Here is a 22,174-nt window from a genome sequence, read left to right as displayed (position 1 = left end):
ACTGTATTTGTAAACTAATATATTTCTCTGGGTGTGATACCCTTTGACTGTATTAGATTGAGCTGAGAAGTCTTTGATTAAATTATGTTAAGATTAGGGCTTTGATTCAACCACATCATTAAGGTGACTCAGAGTTAAGTTCCCATCCCCTTGGTGAGTTGATAAAACAGATGCTCAATCAAGAATACAGAAGCAGATATGCAAGAAAAGAGAGAAAGCTCCATAGACATGGAAGAGGATCCTGTGGCTTCAGGAAAAGAGCTGAACCATTCATCTGATAGTTTACAGCTGATCTGGTGAAGAGACCAGGGCAGCTGAGCCTGGAAAGAAATGAATACTGAGAACAGAGAGGAGCCCTTTGCCACCCTATGGCTGAGATCTGAAGAAGCTGGACCCACAGAGACTTAAGAAGGAAGAGGAAGCTGAACCCTTGCAGATGTCACCCACCATCTTGTGTCAACAGACTTTGGGTGAGAAAGTACTTCTTATGGTACCTTGAGTTGGACTCTTTACAGTCTTGTAAGTTTTTACCCCTATAAATACCCTTTATAAAAGCCAACAGACTTCAGGTATTTGCATCAGCACCCCTTTAGCTAATACATTAATACAACAAAATCTCTTATATAGGGGGACCATTTTCTCCTGCTCCGCCACTAAAATAGAATTTTCAATGATTTGGTGGAAATAGGAATGAAATTTTCACCCTAATTCTATCCTCCTTATTCATTAGTGAGATTGGAAGGAATTATGCCAATAGGGTTGCTGCCCTACCTGAGCAGGTGAGTGGGGACTGAAACACAGCATAGCTTGCCAGCCTTGTGCCCTGGAAACTAGGCTTACCTGGAGGAAAGGGCTAATTTCAACAAAGCTTTAATAGAAGCTCCAAAACCTGTATCTGGAGCCACCTAGACAAGCTACTTTTTTTTCTATAAAGTTGCCATTTGGGCTAGTGGAACCCCTGGGAGCATATCTCTTTCAATCACTTCTGGGTTCTTTCTTTTTTAGATCTGTCTACCTCCAGAGCTGAGGTATCTTGGGCTTTTCTTCATATGACAAATTGAATGGGGGAGACATTGACCTTTGAATTAAAAGGCCTACCATTTATGCCTGTGGCTGGGGGAAGTCTGATGAATTCAGGACTGAAGTATTAGGAAATCCATTTAGCCTCTTTTCTCCAAGCTGCATTCCCCAAGTTATCTTGATCAGTAAGAAAGCAGATAATTTGATTTCTATATTCTTAGGTTTTGTCTATATTCTCTCTTAATTTTGGATTCCAGAGGAAAAGAAGAGGTTGTTATTTATCCTTGACTTGAAGTCCATCATTAATCCATAAAATAACCATGACAATGATTTTTAAAAGTGGGCAGAGCTCATAAAAACAATTCATTCAACTACAAATACATCAAGTGATGGAGAAGAGAAAGAAAGATGCGTGGTCAGTGGGTATGAATAAAAATTCATAATGTCTTCAAACAACTGGTGAAATGAAAATTAAAATACTGAGATATACTCACCAATCCAATGATAAAATATTTTTAAAAATATATTAACCAGTGAGTGACAGAGGATGGTAAATAGAGTTTCTTCTAACTGTTAGTGAGTATGCAAACTTTTACATTTCTGGAAACACACATAGTGCTATACAACAAAAACCTTAGAATTTTTGATACACTTCAACACAGTAATTTCACCTCTAAGATCTGTCATAAGAAGATTGTCATGAGTATGCATAATGAAGTAAATGGCATTAAAGCATTCTAATGTCCTTGCTCTATGCTAGAAGAGGGTAAAAGTAACAAGTAATATTAAACTTCAATAAATCAAGGACGCCTACTGTAATTTCTATGGTGACCACTAAAAAAAGAATAAAGCAGTAAAAAGTTAGCATTTGTGTCAGGTATCAGTCTTTTGACTCTCACTTCCAAAACCATATTTATTGCCAACAGCTGGCATGAGGTTATGCAGAGGGTGCTGGAGGGACTCTGGAGGGGGAAGGGGCTCTTCCTTGTTCTAATGTGCTTGGCTTGGTGTTTTCCATTGCACCACTCCCTTCGGTGACTTCCACCATTGGTGAGCCTCTCTTTGGAAAGTTTTATAGGTACTCCAGAGGGCGGTAAGTTCTGCCAGTAAGGACCTCAACAAAGTCTTCTATCTAGTGAACTATGACCACATCTTCTCCAATAATGTCTGTACCTCAGCCCTGTGTGTGTTTGTGTATTGGCATATGTTTGTGTGTGGAATGGGGGAATTCTCATTCATTTACTGGGATCTGACTCAGCCTTAAGGGTAGGGGCAGCTGCCAATATCTGTTATACTTATATTCTTTAGAGTTCTCCTCATTCCTTACTAGTTAATCCTGTGTTACACCAATCTTCCATTACAATTAATAATGCTTTATATTAAACTTTGCCTGTTCAAATTATAGTCCTAATTGGACTCTGATGGATACATAGATGAAAAATCAAATAAAGAAAAAGAATCAATCCAATGGATGGCAAGGAAGAGAGGTAAAAGAACATATGAGAATATAAGGCTATGAGTCTCTAAAAAAGAGTCTAGAGGTTGTCAGAAGGAATGCCCTTATGCACAACTGAGCAGAGTCTGAGAGACAGATAAAGTAGATACAACCGCAGGTATTGGTTCTTTTGAGGAATAAAGAGACCCACGGGTTCTATGATCATGGCAGATGGGGTTCACTGCCATGGCAGATGGCCCTTCTTTGGAGCTGGTGTTTCTGCGTGATGGAATTGGACTCAGAGGGGATCTCTTTTCACAAGACTTGCATGCTACTTTAATAGAATTGTAGTTGGTGCTGGGGTTTTAGATATATTTAGGGGATTTGAATCTCTGGACTGATAATATGACACCCAGGCCCAGAGCCTCAACAGACTTCAGCTCCTACACTTTGATTTATTGGACTTACCCCACTCAGCTAACATTGAGTTGAAGAAGGTCAACCACCACACCATGGAGCCTAGAGTGTCTACAACTGAAAGCAGGAGGAGTGCATCCAGTATCCATGTGGAATCTAAGCCCCCACTTGACATAGATGTGCAATGGACACAACCAATCCAATGTCCACAGAGAAAATGTGGAATGGGTGTGGGAAGGGTAGCCATGGTGGCTGCTGGGTTTGGGGAATGGGAGGAAGAGATGAGATGTGGAGGCGTTTTCGGGACGAGGAGATGTCCTGGGTAGTGCTTCACGGACAATTACGGGACATTGTAGATCCCCCCAGGGTCCACTGGATGGAACGTGGGAGAGTGTGGGCTATGATGTGGACCATTGACTAGGGGTACAGTGATGCAGAGATGTACTTACCAGGTGCAATGGATGTGTCACGATGATGGGAGAGAGTGTTGCTGTGGGGGGAGTGGGGGGGGCGGTGGGGTTGAATGGGACCTCATATTTTTTGAATGTAATTTTTAAAAATAAATAAATAATTAAAAAAAAGGACATAGAAGAAGCATGACAATAGAAAGCAAATAGTAAAAGTATAGATTTAAAACCAAATTGATCAGCAAGAACAGTCAATATAAATGGATTAAATGCTCCAATAAAGACGTCAATTATTAGACTCAATTTCAAAAGCTAAATATGTGATATTTACATGAGATTATGTAAAATATGATACAGAAAGATCAAAAGTAAACAGATGGAAAAAGATCTATTAGATAAATAATGAAAGGAAACCTGTTGTAGCTTTATTAATATTTGAAAAAGTAGATATTAAGTTAAGAAACTTTAGTAAAAGGGAACATGTCCAGTGATGAAAGTTTCAATTCACCATGAAGAAATAATAATTTTAAATTTGTATGCACCTAATAATATAGGTATTAAAATATAAAGCAAAATCAATAAAATGGCAAAGAGAGGGAAACGGACTTTGGCCCAGTGGTTAGGGCGTCCGTCTACCATATGGGAGGTCGGCGGTTCAAACCCCGGCCTCCTTGACCCGTGTGGAGCTGGCCATGCGCAGTGCTGATGCGCGCAAGGAGTGCCTTGCCACGCAAGGGTGTCCCCCGCGTGGGGGAGCCCCACGCGCAAGGAGTGCGCCCGTGAGGAGAGCCGCCCAGCACGAAAAGAAAGAGCAGCCTGCCCAGGAATGGCGCCACCCACACTTCCCGTGCCGCTGACGACAACAGAAGCGGACAAAGAAACAAGACGCAGCAAACAGACACCAAGAACAGACAAACGGGGGGGGGGGGGGGGGGGGGGGAGGAGGAATTAAATAAATAAATAAATCTTTAAAAAAAAAATGGCAAAGAGAAATAGACATACAGTCTTCGTTGAAGATTTTAGTATATATCTCTCAATAATTGATACAAGTAGACAAAAAAAAAAAAAAAAGGAAAAAACCCAGTAAAAGTATAGAAACCTTGAAAAACAATGAACAAAGTAAACCTGTGGATGGATGTAGAACACTATACAATCTTTTCAAGTACATATGAAACATTTAAAAAAAACTGACTAAATTCTGGACCATAAAGCAACATTCAAAGGATTGAAAAGATAAGATGTTCTATAATCACAGTGCAATTAAATCCAAAAAATCAACTACAAAATGGTGACTGGAAAATCCCCCTATGTTTCTAAATTAAGAAATACCCTTCTAAATACCCATGGGTCAAATAAAAAAATCACAGTGGAAATTAGCAAATATTTTGATCTGTATGATAATGAAAATACTATATATCAAAACTTGTGGGGTGCAGCTAAAGCAGTGTTTGGAGGGAATTTTATGGCCTTTAATGCACGCATTAGAAAAGAAGAAAGTCTTAGAATAAATTCACTTAGCTTTTGTCTCAAGAGTTTAGGAAAACAACAGTAAATTAAAACTAAAGAAAGTAGAAAGAAGGAACTTATAAAGAAGCAGTAATTAATGAAATAGAAAAGAAAAATAATAGAAAAGATTAACAAAGTCAAAAGCTGTTTTTGTGAAAAGCTTACTATAATTAATAAATTTTGGTGGGATAAAGAAAAAAGAATGGTTTTAGTTTGCTAAAAGTTGCCAATGCAAAATACCAGAAATGCTGTTTTATAATGGGAATTTATTAGGGTAAAAATTTACAGTTCTGAGGCTGTGAAAATGTCCAAATCAAGGCATCATTAGGGATGTTGTCTCACCAGAGGTTGGCTGCTGGTGGTCCTGGATTCCTGCCATGTGGGAAGGCAAAATGGCAGCAGTTCTGTGTCAATTTTCTGCCTTCCCCTCCAGGCTCCCTTTGTCCCTGAGCTCAGCTGTGGGTGATCAGGAACACGGCTCATCTCTCCTCTCTCCTCTGGGACTGTTTGCCTCAGCTTTGGGCTGCTCTGCTGATTCCAGCATCTAGTCTATCTCTCACCCTTTTGGGGTTTCTCTGTCTTTTTGTGGCTGCAGGAGATCCTGGAGTCCTCTCTCACATGGCAGGGTAAAATGGCAGTTCTCTTTATCTGTGTGTTTCTGCATGTTTCTCCCATTTATATAGGACTCCCATCAAGAGGGCCGAGGCCCACCCTGTGTCATGCATGTCTCACCGAAGTACTCTAATCAAAGGTACCCAACTGAATTTAATCCAAACAAAGAGTTCCACACTCACAGGAATGGATTTATTCCAAGAACATGATCTTTTCTGGGATTCACAAAAAGCTTTAATCTGTCACAAGAACTCAAACGATCAATATCAGGAAAGAAAAAGGTGACATCAATACAGACTCTACAGGCATTAAAAACTCATATTTAGATCTTACAACAACTTTTTCCCAATAAATAAAAAATTATATGGAAAGGATAAATTATTAGCAAAATGTAAGTATAAAACTTTATACTAAAAGGTATCGAGAATTTGAATAAGTTTGCAACCACTTAGAAATTGAGTCCATAATTAAATATCTTTCAAATTTCAGGACCAAATGAGTTCACTAGAAGTTGCTATTAAAAGTTTAAAGAAGAAATAACACCAATTTTACAAAAACTCTTCTTGAGATTTGTAAAAGGGAAAACAACCTCAGTTCTTTTGATGAGACTAGCATAAGCTTGTTCGCAAAATCTAATTAGGATGATAAAGGAAAATTCACAGGCTAGTCTCCTATGATATAAAAAACATAATTCATGATCACAAAGTTCTATTTATTTTAGAAATGCAAAATGATTGATTTGAAAATCTATCAAGTGAAATTCAGAATAAAAAGTGATATGATTATCTCAATAAATCCAGAAAAAATATTTTATAAAAAACAAAAAGGCCCTATTATTAAATTAAGATTAGAAGGGGATCTCCTTTCATCTGATAAAGGGAGCATATTAAAAAAACCCAAAACAGTGTCAAACACCATCTTTAATAGTGAAATGTTGCACGGCTTCCCACTGAGATCAAGAATAAAATAAAGGTGCCTCCATCATTCTTTTTACATTTTGTAGGAGGCCCTAGCCAGTGCAGTAAGACAAAAGGTGTAAATGCAGGACAGAATGATTAGGTAAGAGGAAATAAAATTTACATTCTTTACAAAAGCTATGATTGTGTATAAAAGTCTAAAAGAATCTGTAGATAAATGATTTGAATGAATGAGTGACTTTGGTAAGGTTGCTGGATATAAGAATCTGTGGCAGATTGTATTTTATAAAATGGCCACAACAATGTGGGTCTCATTCCACAAATTTTTCTTACAGTGTGACAATGACACATCTCCACTGAGAGATGGAGTCTATGTTCATTTCCCTTGAAACTTGGAGGATCTTGGTAATTACGTCAACCACTGGAATGCAGTGGAAGTGATGCTTTATGGCTTCTGAGGATAAGTTATAAATGTTAACCCAGGTTCTTCTGTGCTCCTGTCAACACGTTGTGAGGAAGTCTAGGGTAAATGGAGAGTCCACATGTGGGTGTTTCAGCCCACAGTCCCAGAGAGGCTTCAAGCTGTCAGCCAGCACCAGTGACAGGCACGTGAACAAACTAGCCTTCAGATAATTCCAGTACCCAGCCTTTGACTCTACCAGCTGAATCCTTAGACATCATGGAGCAGAGAAAAGCTGCCCTTACTATGTCCTGTCTGAATTCCTAACCACAGAAACCTTGAGAGAAAAAAAGTGATTACTGTTGTTTTAAGCCACTACGTTTCAGGGTATTTTGATGTGCAGCAACAGAAAACTAATACATGTAAATATTTAAAAATCAGTTCTTTTTTGTAAACTATTCAGACACAAAATGAACTTATGAAGAACATGAGAGTAGATTTGCTCTTTAGGATATCAAGATTTATTTTAAAATGGAAATAATTAGGAACTTGTAGTGCTGGGGTAAAGGATAGAATAGAGAACCTCCAAACTGACCCACATTTATACATACACTTGATTTACACAAAAAGTTGCCACTGTAGAACAATGGGGAAGGTAATTTTCTTTTTAATAAATGTTGCTATTTACCCAGGTAGAAAAGTGGAAATTGACCACTATCTCCTACCACACACAAACATCAATTCCAAATAGACTTTAGATTTAAATATGAAAGGCAAAAAAATAAAGGTTTAAAAAATATATATGTTTAAGATCTTGATGTACAGAAACAGTTCTCAACCGGATACACACACTACATACACATACGAAGAGAGGAAAGGAAAAGTTTGAAAAAATTGACATTAAAATTAAGGCCTTTTATTTGTTAAAATATTATTAAAAGAGTAAAGAGGATAGTCACAGAATAGGAAAAAATATTTGAAACAGTGACAAAAGGCTTGTATCCAAGATACGTAAAACAATCATAAAATCAATAAGAAAAAGACAGACAACCTAATTCAAAGTGGACAAGAGACTTGAATAAGGCACTTAATTTGAGAGGGCAATTCAATGCCATCAAAAAGGTGCTCAACCTTATTAGTCATTAGGGTAATTCAAATTAAAACCATAATAAAATACCACAACATATTCACCTACATAACTATAATAAAAAATAGAGACAATTCTAAGCTTTGGCAAAGATGGGACACTACAAGAACTTACTCTCATGCACTGTTGATTAGAGCATAGAACTGATTTGGAAAATTGTATGTCATCATTTACTAAAATTGAAGTATTTTACCCTATAGCCCAACAATTCTTCTCAGAAATATGAGCTCATGTGTACCAAGAGACATGTCCAAGAATGTTCATGGCAGCGTTATTTTTAATAGTTCAAACTAGAATCACACTATCCATCAACAGTTGAATGAGTGAGTAAATTTGGCATATCCATACAATTGAAGACTAAACAACAATGAAAGTGAATGAATCACAGCTATGTGTGGCAGCATAAATGAATTTCATAAACTCAGTGTTATGCTAAAGAAAACAGGAAGGAAGGACCAAGAAAGGAGGAAAGAAAAAAAGAAAGAGCATAAATAATTTAGTTATTTCAAGGCTGTAACACTCATATCCTGGTGAAAATATAGCACAAAACTTTGTTTTTATAATCCTATTCAATAAAAAAGCTACTGTGGGATGTGGATGTGGTTCAACAGTTGGGCACCCACCTACCACATGGGAGGTCCCAGGATTGGGTCCTGGTGCCTCCTGAAAGAAGATGAGCTAGACACTACCCCTGCTGCAATGAGCAGATGCTATAAGCCAGTGGCTCTCACCTCTCATATGGAGGTCCTGGGTTCAGTTCCTGGTTCCTCCTGGAGAAGGCAAGCAAACAGATGAGAGAAACATCTGGGGTGGGGGTGGGGGTGGGTGGGGGGGAGGAACAGTAAAGAAAAATAAACTAAATAAAGAAATCTTAAAAAAACCCCAACCTATTGTTCCTACTTTCTGTGTCTATTCATAGACAGCTTCAACTCAGTCCCAATGTCTGCGGATTTTGTCCTTTGCATCATTTAGAGCCCCCTACATAAAGTGCCACACAATAATTTACTTTAGAATTCAGCGCCGTAATAAAAGCAAGTCATTCCAGAGGAAATTGTTTGCATCTGCTTTTCTGATAATGAATTACATAATCCAGTGTTCTTTTTTTTTCCCTAACTGGATACATTCCAGGCAGATTTACGGCAATTATGTTAACACAAATTGTTTCTGTACCTGCTTTATCCCCCCTCCTTGATTTTTATTTTCCATACCTAGTCCCATGTTATTGAGAGACAACATAGTTTAATGGAAAGAGTATGAGCTTTGCTGATAGACATTTGGGAGTTAAATTTACTTAGGGCACAATTTTTGGTAGATGTCTCTGAGCCTTATTTTCCTTTTCTGCAAAAAAAGCATAATCATACATAATTTTGAGGATTGTAAAGAACACAGGACATAATTTTTAACTTTTATTTTTTTAAACAATTGCAAACTCGTAGAAGAGATAAAAGAACTCATACGTAATTATATACTTTAACTTGTATATACTGTACTCTGAGTAACCAATTGTTAATTTAATCACATTTGTTCTCAATGTCTTTACAAACTCAGACCCACATATATGTCAAATATATATATTTTTGGAATCATCTGAGTCTAAGTTTTAGATATCATGTCCCTTTATTCCAAAATTCTTTAAATAATTTAGTATTTCCTAAGAATAAAGACATGCTTTTTTTTTTTTAAGATTTATTTTATTTATTTCTCTCCCTTTCCCCCTCCGCCCATTGTCGGCTCTCTGTGTCCATTCACTGTTGTGCACTGTGTGTTCTTCTGTGTCTGCTTGTATTATCAGGCTTCACTGGGAAACTGCATCTCTTTTTTGTTGCGTCATCTTGATGCGACAGCTCTCTGTGTGTGTGGTGCCATTCTTGGGCAGGCTGAGCTTTTTTCATGAGGGTGGCTCTCCTTGTGGGGCACACTCCTTGCTTGTGGGGTTCCCCTATGTGGGGGACACCCCTGCATGGCATGACATTCCTGGCATGCGGGAGCACTACACGTGGTCTAGCTCACCACATGGGCCAGGAGGCCCTGGGTATCGAACCCTGGACCCTCCATATGGTAGGCGGATGCTCTATCAGTTGAGCTAGGACCGCTTCTCAAGACATACTTTGGTCTAACCACAGTAGGATCATCAAAATCAGGAAATTTAACATGGATTCATCGCTATTAACTGATATAGAGTCAATATTCTAATTTTTTCCTTTATTCTTTATAAAGAAAAAATTTCCGATTGAAGATCCAATCCAGGATCATGTACTGCATTTAGTTGTTATGTCTGTGCTATCTCTTTTAATCTGTAACAGTTCCAAAGCCTTCCTTTGTTAATCATGACGTTGACATTTTGAAAGAATAGGCTAGTTGTTTTGTATAATGTTCCTGAATTTGGGTTTGACTGATGGTTTATCCTTTTCAATACATAAACAAACTACAATTTAAAGGACTTGGCACAAAGTTACTATATCTTATCTTATTGTTACATCATTTATTGTGAGCAATTTCTCAGAACATTTTTGGGGGGAGAAGTAGAAAATAAGTAATTTTTTTTTTTGTATTTTGTGTGTTTTTTCTTCAAGTTGATGGCAAAAATCTGAAACAGAAGTGAAGATGCCTTAGACTAACCATGCAAAGAGGCAAATAATAACATACTGTTCTCAATTCCAGGGAGGATACTAAAAGAACCATTTGGAGAGTTTTTCAGGTGTTCTTTGGAGGGATGCAGAGACTGGTATCTGACTCACATATGTGAAGACTAAAGGTGAGCATTCATGACCTCAGCTCTGCTGACTTGGAGCAGAGTGAGGGAAGGTGGCTCAGTTGGAATCCACCACTACTTCGAGCATCCAGTCTGACAAAGGATGCTTGAATTTCCCATGAGCTCATGAAGCCCCTGGGAGGGGATCATGTTGGGTTGCTTTGAATGGGGCTCCACCCAAGAGGACTGAACCCTAGAGAGGGGTAGGCCACAAGAAACCAGTGGCTAAAGGGGAAGTTGTAAGTGGCCAGCTGGAGGAGGCATAACATACGTCAAAGAAGTGGTGGGCGAGACACAGTGATGAGGGTAGTCTCTGCAAAAGCCACAAAACCACTCCAGGAAAGAAAGAAGTGACATGTAGAACATTCTTCACAGAGAGGGCATGTTGCCAAAGTATCAATGTTTTGTTAAATAAGTCTTACTTACTTTCATCTTTCCTCACTCTCTTACTCCAATTCCTGAAAGATACCAAAGTATTCAGCTAGGGAAGGAGGAGGAGACATAGAGACGAACCTGCCCCTCCCATCTTATCTCATCACAGGCTTCCAGGCCTGAAGTGGGCCAGAGGTCAGAGAAAGGAGAAGTTTTAAATTTGATGAGAATGGAGTTTTGATTACTATCCTGGAATAGGCTTTTTAAATACTTGGATAAAGAAGTTACTTGGGAAGTGGACTTGGCCCAGTGGATAGGGCATCCGTCTACCACATGGGAGGTCTGCGGTTCAAACCCCGGACCTCCTTGACCCATGTGGAGCTGGCCCATGTGCAGTGCTGATACGCGCAAGGAGTGCTGTGCCACACAGGGTGTCCCCTGTGTAGGGGAGCCCCATGCGCAAGGAGTGCGCCCCGTAAGGAAAGCCGCCCAGCACAAAAAAAGTACAGCCTGCTAGGAGTGGTGCTGCACACACGGAGAGCTGACACAGCAAGATGATGCAACAAGAAGAGACACAGATTCCCATGCCGTTGACAACAGCAGAAAGCAGACAAAAAGAACACGCAGCAAATGGACACAGAGAACAGACAACTGGGGTGGCGTGGGGCGGGGGGGGGAGGGGAGAGAAATAAATCTTTAAAAAAAAATAAATAAAAAAAGAGGTTACTAAATTTAATTGAGTATAAAATATTATTGAAGGTGAGATGCTCCATGTAGCAGTTCGATATGGTTATGAATTCCAAAAATCGATACTGGATTGTGTTTGTGATCTGGTCTGTACCTGGGTGTGACTGAATTATGATTGGGGCTTTGATTGGGCTACGTCATTAGGGTGTTGAGTCTCTGCCCCTTGGTTGGTGGTGGTCCACAGATAAAAGGCATGGCAAAGGACAGAGTTGAGGGCTTTTAATGTTGGAGTTTTGATGGTGGAATTTGATGCTGAAGCTGGAGCCCCAGGGAGAGAGACAGAGCTGTTCACCTGATAGTCTACAGCTAACCTTGTGGAGGAAACAGAGGAGCTGAGCACAGAGGAAGCCAGGAAGCCTGAACCCTGACAGACGTAGGCAGCCATTTTGCTCCAACATGTGAAAATAGACTTTTGTGAGGGAAGTAACTTATGTTTTATGGCCTGGTATCTGTAAGCACCTATCCCAAATAAATACCCTTTATAAAAACCAACCAATTTCTGTTTTTTTTGCATCAGCCCCCCTTTGGCTGACTAATATACTCCATTATTTTATATATCATTAAGAAAGGATATAGGGAAACGGACTTGGCCTAGTGGTTAGGGCGTCCGTCTACCACATGGGAGGTCCGCGGTTCAAACCGCGGGCCTCCTTGACCCGTGTGGAGCTGGCCCATGCGCAGTGCTGATGTGGGCAAGGAGTGCCCTGCCACGCAGGGTGTCCCCCGTGTAGGGGAGCCCCACCTGCAAGGAGTGCACCCGTAAGGAGAGCCGCCCAGCGCGAAAGAAAGGGCAGCCTGCCCAGGAATGGCGCCACCCACACTTCCCATGCCGCTGACGACAACAGAAGCGGACAAAGAAACAAGATGCAGCAAATAGACAAAGAGAACAGACAACCGGGGGAGGGGGGGATTTAAATAAATAAATAAATCTTTAAAAAAAAAAGAAAAAAGATATTGTGGAATCCTACAAATGTTCCCATGTGCAAAACAACATATACAAGGTTATGCATTGCAGCATTGTTAGTAAAAGATTGAAAATAATTTCACTAGGGACTGGTTAAATAAAACATGGTACAGCTACCTGATGGTATACTATGTAGCCATTAAAATAGAATATGGGGGAAGCAGATTTGGCCCAATGGATAGGGCGTCTGCCTACCACATGGGAGGCCCAAAGTTAAAAAAAAAAAAAAAGAAAAAAAAAAGAAAGGATATAAAAACATCTAATTATGATATAAGATGTTGGGATTCAGATTTCAGAGATGAGAAGTTAAAATGGAGACATACGTTCATCTTACAGTAGATGAAATATAATAATCTTTTATTATCTAAAAATGACTGGGAAATGTATGAGATTTGCCTGAGATTTCATCCAGGGAAGGGTAAATGAGTTAATATGGAGATTTTAAAGAGGGTCAGTGGAGATAAAAATAGAATTGTTTTCTGTCTGTACCCTACAGTGTCTCATTGGTTCAATAAACTGGTTAAACAACTTAATTTCTTAGTCTAATATCAAGCAAACAAGCACTTACAAGCCAAACCTGCCTTACACAGATGCCTGAACAGAAAAGAGGATCCAGGTGCTGGAAGCTTTTAAGGTACTTAAGGTTAATCTTCTCCAACTTAGGCATGTCTAAGCCTGCCCAGAAAGAGCTAAACATACTCCTTGAATGCTAGTGGAGCTGCCAGATCTTCTTGGTTGGAATTAGAAGTTGGGAAGCATGGAAATATCCAAGTACTTGGGATGCTCTCATAATTTATGGGGACTAACAGGAAAGAATTTTTTAAAAATTGAGCTGTCCTTGAAAATTGTGGATCTCACACTCACATTATCACATTTGATAAAATGTGGAAAGTGTAAGAAGTCATTTAGCCTTCCTGCTTCTAAGATGTCTTGGTAAACTAAGCTGAATCTTCCCAATTCAATGGCCTATGAATGTGTAAAGAAATCCCTTTTACTTTTGTGAATTCCTGGAGGATTATGTCCCCTGGTTCTCTCAGCCTCTGGCTCACAGTGCATCAATCTGGATTTGAAACTAGGCCCTGTGATGGTTTTAAAATGTGTCCAAAAATTCTTTGATGCTCCTTTCTTTAAAAGATGGTAATTAATTCTCCCCTTGACTGTGGGATGTACTAAGTGATCTACTTCAAATGAAAAGGTTATGGCAGAAGTGACAGTGTATGTTTATAAATGGCACACAGCTTTGTCCTTCCCCTCTCTCTTGGATCACCTGCTCTGCAGAAAACTAGCCTCCATATCATGCAGCCTTATGGAGAGGAACTGAGGCCTCCTTCCAACAGCTATGTAAGTGGGCCCATTCTCTTCAGCCAGGGTCATTATCTGATCATGCAATCCTCCAGTTTTAAATTGCATCTGTGCCCTACTGGTTCCCATTGCCTTCAGGATAAAATCAAACTCAAACTGATTTGCAAGGACTCTTATCACTACTATGATACTAGATTTTGGTCACTTCTCTGACCATGGATTATTTATTTTAAATATCATGGCAATAAAAATTTCATTTTCATAAATTCTGTAGAAGCAGAAGAACCATAACCTTTACCTGAAGACTTCTTGTTCTAGAAATGAATACTTCATGCCACTATTTCTCATATGCACGCAGAACTAGTGGACAAAGTGACCAAAAGTTCTGGGGAAAAAAAGAAATGACTGTTATTACTCCTACATAGGAGAAACAACTCTGTGGGTGGTTGAAACTGGACAGGAAAATGAAAAGTAATTGACAGAGCAATATATCTTTCATCTGAAAAGGTCACGGCATTAAACTTTTAAACAAAGAAAGAGAAAATAATAATTATGGTATAACTTCTATGTAGCTATTGCAAATAAACAGGTGGATCTCTATTATTGACCTGAAACATTGTGTACCAAATTGTAGCAAAAGCATGGTGATAGTTTGTATAGAATAATCACATTTAGGTAAAAGATTGTATATGTATAGTCAAAGTGCAGAAGACTGTATAACAAATTGCTAATGGTGATCATCTTTTAGGAAGAGGATTGTGAGGGGAGATTGTGGGTGTACTTTTTGCATTATTCACTTTTCATATTTTAAAAACTTTAAAAACGTATTCTTTTATAATTTTAAAAGATTGTTCCATTTTATAAAGTTCAAGGGTTATATGAACTAGGAACTTTAAGTCAATATTTATCCATCTGTCTTCACAAGACTTTCATTCAAATTCTCTTGGAACGATGGAGGGTCATCTTGAAGTCATATTTCAAAGGTATTCTTTAACACCTTATAGTGGCCAAAAACACTTTGCCTGTTATTAAACTCTTTCCTCATAGTTAATCCTCATTTTACTCCTCATCTACTTTTCCTGGACTCAGTTAAAACTGGGAAAAATGAAAGAGTTGATATTTCATGTCCTTTGCTTCAAAACAATGAAGTGATTTTAACTGCCTTCTGCAAACATGTGTATCTTTTTCCAAATTAACTTCTTGCCCTTTATGGTAGGTTGAAATAAGTGCTCTAACACACATGTTCTTAATCTTTATCCACATTCCTGTGTCTGTGAACCCTTTTCTTGAAGATGTTATTTTTAGTTAAGTTGTGTCCCTACTGAAGGATGGGTCTTAATCTGGAATACTGGAAGCCTCACAGAGAACACAGAAGTCATAAAAGTGAGAAGGGAGAGGTCATCATCCTGTGATGAGAAGCAGAGAGGCAAGGCAAGGAACTCCAAGGATTGAGGCAAGCCAGAGCCGGAATGCTACTGATATTACAGTTTGCTATACTAGTTAATATAAATAGCTGCTCTTGATGATGCTTTTACTTTGTGCCAGGCACTGTGCTTAATGACTTACATTTATTTAAAAATGGAATCCTCACAACAACTTGAAGAATTAATTACATTATTATCTCATCTTTTAGATAAAGGCTGTAATGACATTTGTGTAAAAGAAGTGGACCTTTAGATTTAAAAATCTTTACTATTCTTGTTTCTCCTTTCTACCTCAAATGTAAGAACATTTGGTCAAGCCTTGATTAGTCAAAATGCCTGGGAAATGAGGTGTTATGATTTGCCTAATTTTCTACTGAGACATATTTGTTAAAATTCTGTATAAAAGTAGTAGTCCCTCTATTTGATTGGCTCATATACTGGTTATAATCGAATCATAGTAAGTCTGAGCTGAAAGGAACTTTAGAATGCAATTAGTACAATAGTACCATTTTGAATATAAAGAGACTTAGACATCAAGAAATTAAATGAATCTTTTTAAAGGATTGTGGATTTTTGCAGTGAGCATTTGGAGGGAGCAAAATTATAATAAGAAAGGTATCATTTGTTAAGCGCACAAATTGTATTTTACAAACAGTTCATTTGTCCTATAATGAGGTAGATATTATAATCTCCACTTTACAGATAAAGTACCTGAGCTCAGTAGCCTAAAATCATGTTGACAGTAAATAGTGAACCTGGGATTAAGAAATTAGATATACTTTCTTTAACACATCATGCTGCTACCCTCAATAGGATCAATTTATTAAAAAAATACTTTAGAGATCAATTACAGAAATTATATTAGTTTGGATTAAGTGTTTACTCATCCCAGGACACTGGAAATTATGCTAATTTTATTTATTTGGGAGAGGGGTGTAGATTTTTCTCCTCCTAAAAGTATAAGGAAAAAAATTCCAGTGACTTGTTTCCATCAATGGGGTAGTATCGCATCAACAAAATCCAGTTCCCTTTGGACAGTTGAGACAGCTGGCTCACAACTGCAGAAAGGGATATTGACAGTGACTTGGGGAAATCCCTACCCTAAGAAAATCCCTCAGTGACAACAAAGTGCCCCAGGGACCTTTGAAATTCTCTAAGGGCTGATAAGGTGCAATGCAATACCACTGGTAGACACTATCTTGCATATCTTCTCTGAATTACTGTATATTTCTGCCTCTGATATTCTTCTCTCCCCCTCTTTCTCATAGGAAGTTCCTGGCTGGAGAAACCCCCAATATGGGTGGGCTAAAGATAAAGGACTCTGAGCTACTTGGCCTTCCCCAGGGGTTTTAAAAATCAACCTTCAGTTTTTATTTTATCTATCGCCTATCTTTCTATTTACTATTTTGGGAGATGTGGGGGTTATAATGGGCAGTCATCAAACAACCAATATTGCCTTGGGATTTACTGAACTCACAAGACAAATCAGTAAAATATGCCTTCCAGAGATGCAAAAATCAGCCTAAAAGTAATTTTCAATTTTTGGGTTATGAGATCCTTGGAGGATGGGTTAAAGCACCACTTAATACTGCATTTGAGGAGTCCCTCAGCCTTCTGCCTGCACTCCCCTCCCACACACACAATGAAAAGACACTGCTTCCTTCCAACATTTCCTATCCCTATGTGTTTCCTCACCTCACCTCCACCTCCCCTCTTCCAATACTTTGGGGGCATGCTGGAATCCTAATTCATTTAGTCACCACAGTCTGAGAAATAAAAGAACTCTGTATCTAGGATTAAAAATTTAGGTTATTTCTGCAAAATCACTATTATATGTCATCTCAGAGAAAAGCTTAATTCCTGACTTATGATCAGTCAATAGAGATAGCACTTATGATTTACCTGCTATAGTCCTTTTGCTAAAACACTAATTTAGAAGTTGCTGTTCTAAACCAGTAGAAAAATATTTCAAGGACATATGTGGAAAGCAGCCTTAGTTCCCTGAAATCACATAAATGTCAAGGCCAACCTTAATTTTGTTCAGTGAGGCCTTTGGCATTTTCTTCTCACACCTACATTTTCTTTTCTCAAATGGATTACCAAAATATTGGCCATCAGAATCAGTATAAGGATAGGGAGCAAATGTAGCTCAAGTGGTTGAGTGCCTGCTTCCCATGTATGAGGTTCTGGATTCAAAACCCGGTACCTCCTTAAAAAATAATAGTGTAAGAAGACAAGAACAAAGACATCTACATTTGAAAACTGAAGACTACTAGGAGATATGTTCTTTGCTGCAACTGGAATTTATATTCCCTCCTGGTTGACACTCAGGTGGCTCAAGAATACCAGTCAAAATAAGGAGCCCCTGGAATTTAAGGGTAGTGAGAGAGAAGTGGAGATGGCACCAACACAGAAGAAGGGAAGGCAAGAGGAAGAAAGGTGAAATTTTCCTGAACAAATCAGAGTTGACTGACTTATACACATTGTCTTCATATATCTTAGAACATGTGTTTTTTTCCCCACCAGGTGAAAGGGCTATAGCAATCTGTACTTACAGGGAGGAAAGGAAAACCACTGAATTTGTTTAGTTCTGGGGGTTCTTGTCTATGATATAGGATCTGTCATGTCCTCAACAACATTTGACTCAACTTGTTCATCTGAAAGCAAGTGGGCGTTCATTTCTTAGTGTCTCTCTATCTTTCTCCTTTTGTTGTGGTCATGGTTGCTTTGGTTTAATTTTTAATCTTTCCTATGACAGCCCTCTCTTAGTCCCTGTCCTGAAAGTAAATGATCATTGTTCAGGTCAGAGTGAAGTTAGTATGGAGTTCCCCAGACCCTATACCTCCAGCATCGGAAATGTTTCCTTTGAATTTTGAGCTATTCCAAGCACAGCCTTGGTTTAGGTCGAAAAAAAAAAAAACTGGACAAAGATGCCATGTGGTCAATTCTGAGGCGGTACAGTGGCTTATTTCTAATCAGAGGCATTTCCTAGCTGATTGGCTACAAGAGACTGGGTTTTCCTTCTACAATAGAGGTTCTTCTGATCACCTATTCTGCTCTTCTCCCTCTACTCTTTCTTCCAAAATTCATCTATCAACCTTTCCATTAATCTGTTCTTCCATTTGCATTTCTCCCTTCTGACCGAAAAACAAGCTTGGGCTGCATTACTTATTTCATATTCATGCCTTTAGCCTCCTTATTTGGGCCAGATGTGGATGAACTCTGCCTTCCACTTCAATGCCTTTCTTAAAGAAAACAAGGTAGCACATATCAGTTGATGGTTTATGAATAGAGTGGAAGCATTTTTCTCATGGATGTATGCTCTGAACCACAAATGGTAGTCTGGGTATTCTTTCTGTGCACTCTTATGGACTATATGCTTTATCCTCTGTTTGTCTAATTTCTATATTATTATTATTTTTTGGCTCAAATTAATGTTTTATTTTATTGTATTATTTTTATTTTTTTTAGGAGGTAATGGGGATTGAACCTCGGATCTTGTATATGGGAAGCAGGCACTCAACCACTGAGCTACATGGACTCCCCAAAATTAATGGTTTTATTTCCATCTTTAATACTAGCAGAGTGGCCAAAACAGACCCATGGTTATTATTTAAATGTAACCAAGGAAGATTGGAACTTTGTACACTGAGAAGGGAAAGGGATTCTTCCCTAACAAACTTTTCCTATTTTGTAGTTTGAGTGAGTAGAGACTAACATACATTTTTCCCCCCAACCTAATCCTAGGGTTAAGTAATACAACTTTTATGAGCAATGATTTACATTGTTATTAAGCATAAAACTAAAGACATTTTGAATTGGGTGTCATCATATTATTGGCCAACTGGTTGGCTCCTGAAGTCTTGAGTTTTCCTGAAATGTAAGTAAAAGGATTTACATGAAGTCCAGAGGAAACCTAATTGTAACAATGTTCCACCTGACACTCCAGACACATCACATGGATGAAAACTGAGATGCTCTTATCCTCCTTGAGGCTGAGTAAAAATGTATTATTTTTATTCAAACTAACTGGAAGCAAACCAAACAGGGAAAAAGACAAAATGAAGATTAAAATTACTCTTTTCACATCGAGAAAGTACACTCCTTCAGCCTGTCTAAACTGAATTCTGTGCTGAGTCTCTGCCCCTTCCTAAAGGTAAACTGAAGGTGGGCTATCGCTGGTAAAACCAGAGTGGCCCCTTTCCCACCTTGAAGATGGGTGCGGAGGTGGAGGCAGGCTGGCCCCGCAAGGCCTCTCCTTAGTGACCTGCCCTGGTGGGGGCTGTCAAGAAAGCTCCGGCTGCCTGGCCACCTCCCAGGGTGAGCTCACATGTGTCTGTGGAGTAGGGCAGAGGATCTTATCTGGGCTCGTTGGGGGAGGAGATCCCACTGTGTTTTGCCAATCAAAATCTATGGGGCAGTAAAAGCCCAAAGGGTCAGAGGCCAAGACAAAGAGAAGAACAACTTCTGCAACAAATGACCATTGGCAGGGATAGAGGAGAAAGCCAAGCAACAGTCCAGCTGGTCAGGTGAGGCAAAGTTCTTCACAACAAGGGACAGCAGTGCGGAAATGAGCCACTGATAAGGCCACCATTCCTGCCACCACCTCCCAGTACCCACCCTTGGGCAAACAGACATCAGGCAAAGGAAAATGAGCAGCAGTAGACACATGGCAAACACAGGATAGCCACCCACCTTGTGGACCTTGAGATCCTGGGCCTCTGGGGCAGGGGTAAGTTTCCTGAGAACAGTTGATGAACAGGGATGGCACTGTTCCACAGGTGACATTAGACCTCTGAGGGGATGCAGTGCTACATCTCTGGGTTGCTGAAAAGGAAGAAAGAAGAGCTTTAGTTTTTGATTAATTAATTAATTTATTTTTGAGGTACCAGGCTGGGGATTGAACCCAGTATGTGGGAAGCCAGCTCTCGACTGTTTGAGCCACAGCCACTCCCAGAATGGGCTTTATTGCACATTTTCATTCATAAGGAAACAGGGATTCCCTGTAGAAGTTCTCTACAGTGCAGATGTAATCGCAGAGACCGTGGCTCTCCAGGGACCAGGCCTGGGGCCTGCTTTCACAGGTGGGATCTTTGGGCTGGGTAGACAGTGCTTGGCTTGGTGACAGAGTGGCAAGCAAACAGGTTGATTGGAAGACTCCTGTGGTGAGAGGTGGAGGCTCAGAAATGCTGGGGCAGAACTGCTTGCTCACTGGCCATAGCCAGGAGGAAGCTGTTTTAAAGAGAAAACAGATTCCAGAGAAAAGGTCCATTCTACACAATGATGACAGAGGCAGTGAGTTAGGTCGACAGAAGTTCACAGGTGAATCTTTCCATTATTTCCTCTGCAACATTTCCTACAAGCTCCATGGGTTCCGCTTCCAAGGCCAGGTCAGGTGTGGCAGCTGCTCCCGAGCTTGCCACTCGACTCTAGAAGGTATCCTTCTGCTAGGACGCTTTCTGGGCTCCTTGTGTGCTTTGGCTTTGACCTGTAGAACTGGAAAGGGTCAGCATAGGGGCTTGCAGGCAGCTGGGAGCTCTCACCTCCTCATGAACAGGTTAGTGAGCCTCTGGGCTGCATAAGAACCTGGAGCATGACAGATTTCCATTCCCTTCCAATCTTGGCGCTGGCTTAGTCCAGCAGCACCAATGCTAACATTGGCACTGGGGAGCAGAAGCCCCTCCCAAAGCCACTGAGGACTCCACAACTGATTTCTGTATTCTTGATTTCTACATTTATATTTATTATTTTGTCCTTTGTACCAGTTTGATATAATTGATGAATTCCAAAAAGAAATATTGGATTATGCTTGTAATCTGATCTGTACCTGGGCATGATTGAGTTATGATTAGGATGTTGAGTCCCCACCCAGTCTCTACCTCTTGGTAGGTAGGTGGGTAGGGACTCACAGATAAAAGGCATGGTAAAGAACAGAGTTGAGGGTTTTCTAATGTTGAAGTTTTGATGTTGGAGTTTGATGCTGAAGACCTAAGCTGGAGCTCTGGGAAGTAAACTCACAGAAGAAAGAGAAACCAGCGCCAGGAAGGACGGGACCTTGAAGCCAGAGAAAAGCAAGCCCCAGGAACATAGGAACCCCAGAAGCCGGAACCCCTCATAGATGCTGGCAGCCATCTTGCTCCAAATAGACTTTGGTGAGGGAAGTAACTTATGCTTTATGGCCTGGTATCTGTAAGCTCCTACTCCAAATAAATACCCTTTATAATGCGTAGCAGATTTCTGGTGTTTTACATCAGCACCCCTTTGGCTGACTAATACACTTTCTTTTTATTTTGGACTTATTTTTCTCTTTTTAGCTTTTAAGAGTTGATGTTTCAATAATTGATTTTAGATTTCTTTTAGTGTTACAAGTTCCTTTTAAGTAATGCCTTGACTGTAACCCACACATTTTGGTATGCTATCATTACAGCAAAGCCAGGAGTTTTGAATGGCAGAAAAACCCAAATGGCACTCAGAGAAGCAAAGGAACAGATTTACTACTTGTAGGCCCAGAGGAGAATCAGGCTCCAAATTCTGAGCCCAGTTTTTCAGTTTTCATAGGTTTATATAGGATTTTATGCAGGACTAGCTTGGCTCTCATTCATTGGCTAACACGTTGCTAGGCAAAACTTTGCAAGCAGGGTTACAGGAGCAGAAGACAGGCGTAAGGTCATGCTTTTGCAGGCTGATTTACAGAAGTGGGGGCAGGAATGGGTCGTTAGATATTTTTCTGCAATGTTATGCTTTTATTTCTC

The 22,174-nt window shown here is 39.6% G+C and overlaps 1 long non-coding RNA gene across 1 annotated transcript in view; it reads left to right on the top strand.

Annotated features, from left to right (window-relative positions):
- The window catches only part of LOC111766782 (uncharacterized), a 114,207-nt gene extending 92,556 nt beyond the window's left edge, over window positions 1–21,651 (top strand). The window contains exon 8 of the long non-coding RNA XR_002798749.3: window positions 16,691–21,651. This is a non-coding gene — a long non-coding RNA (uncharacterized lncRNA). The remainder of the gene's footprint in view (window positions 1–16,690) is intronic.
- Window positions 21,652–22,174: the final 523 nt, after the last annotated feature.

Source organism: Dasypus novemcinctus, chromosome 13 (assembly GCF_030445035.2).
Source record: "Dasypus novemcinctus isolate mDasNov1 chromosome 13, mDasNov1.1.hap2, whole genome shotgun sequence".
Lineage (NCBI taxonomy): Eukaryota > Metazoa > Chordata > Mammalia > Cingulata > Dasypodidae > Dasypus > Dasypus novemcinctus.
The sequence above is the reverse complement of the archived record's forward strand: the minus strand, read 5'-3'. Positions and strand labels throughout refer to the sequence as shown.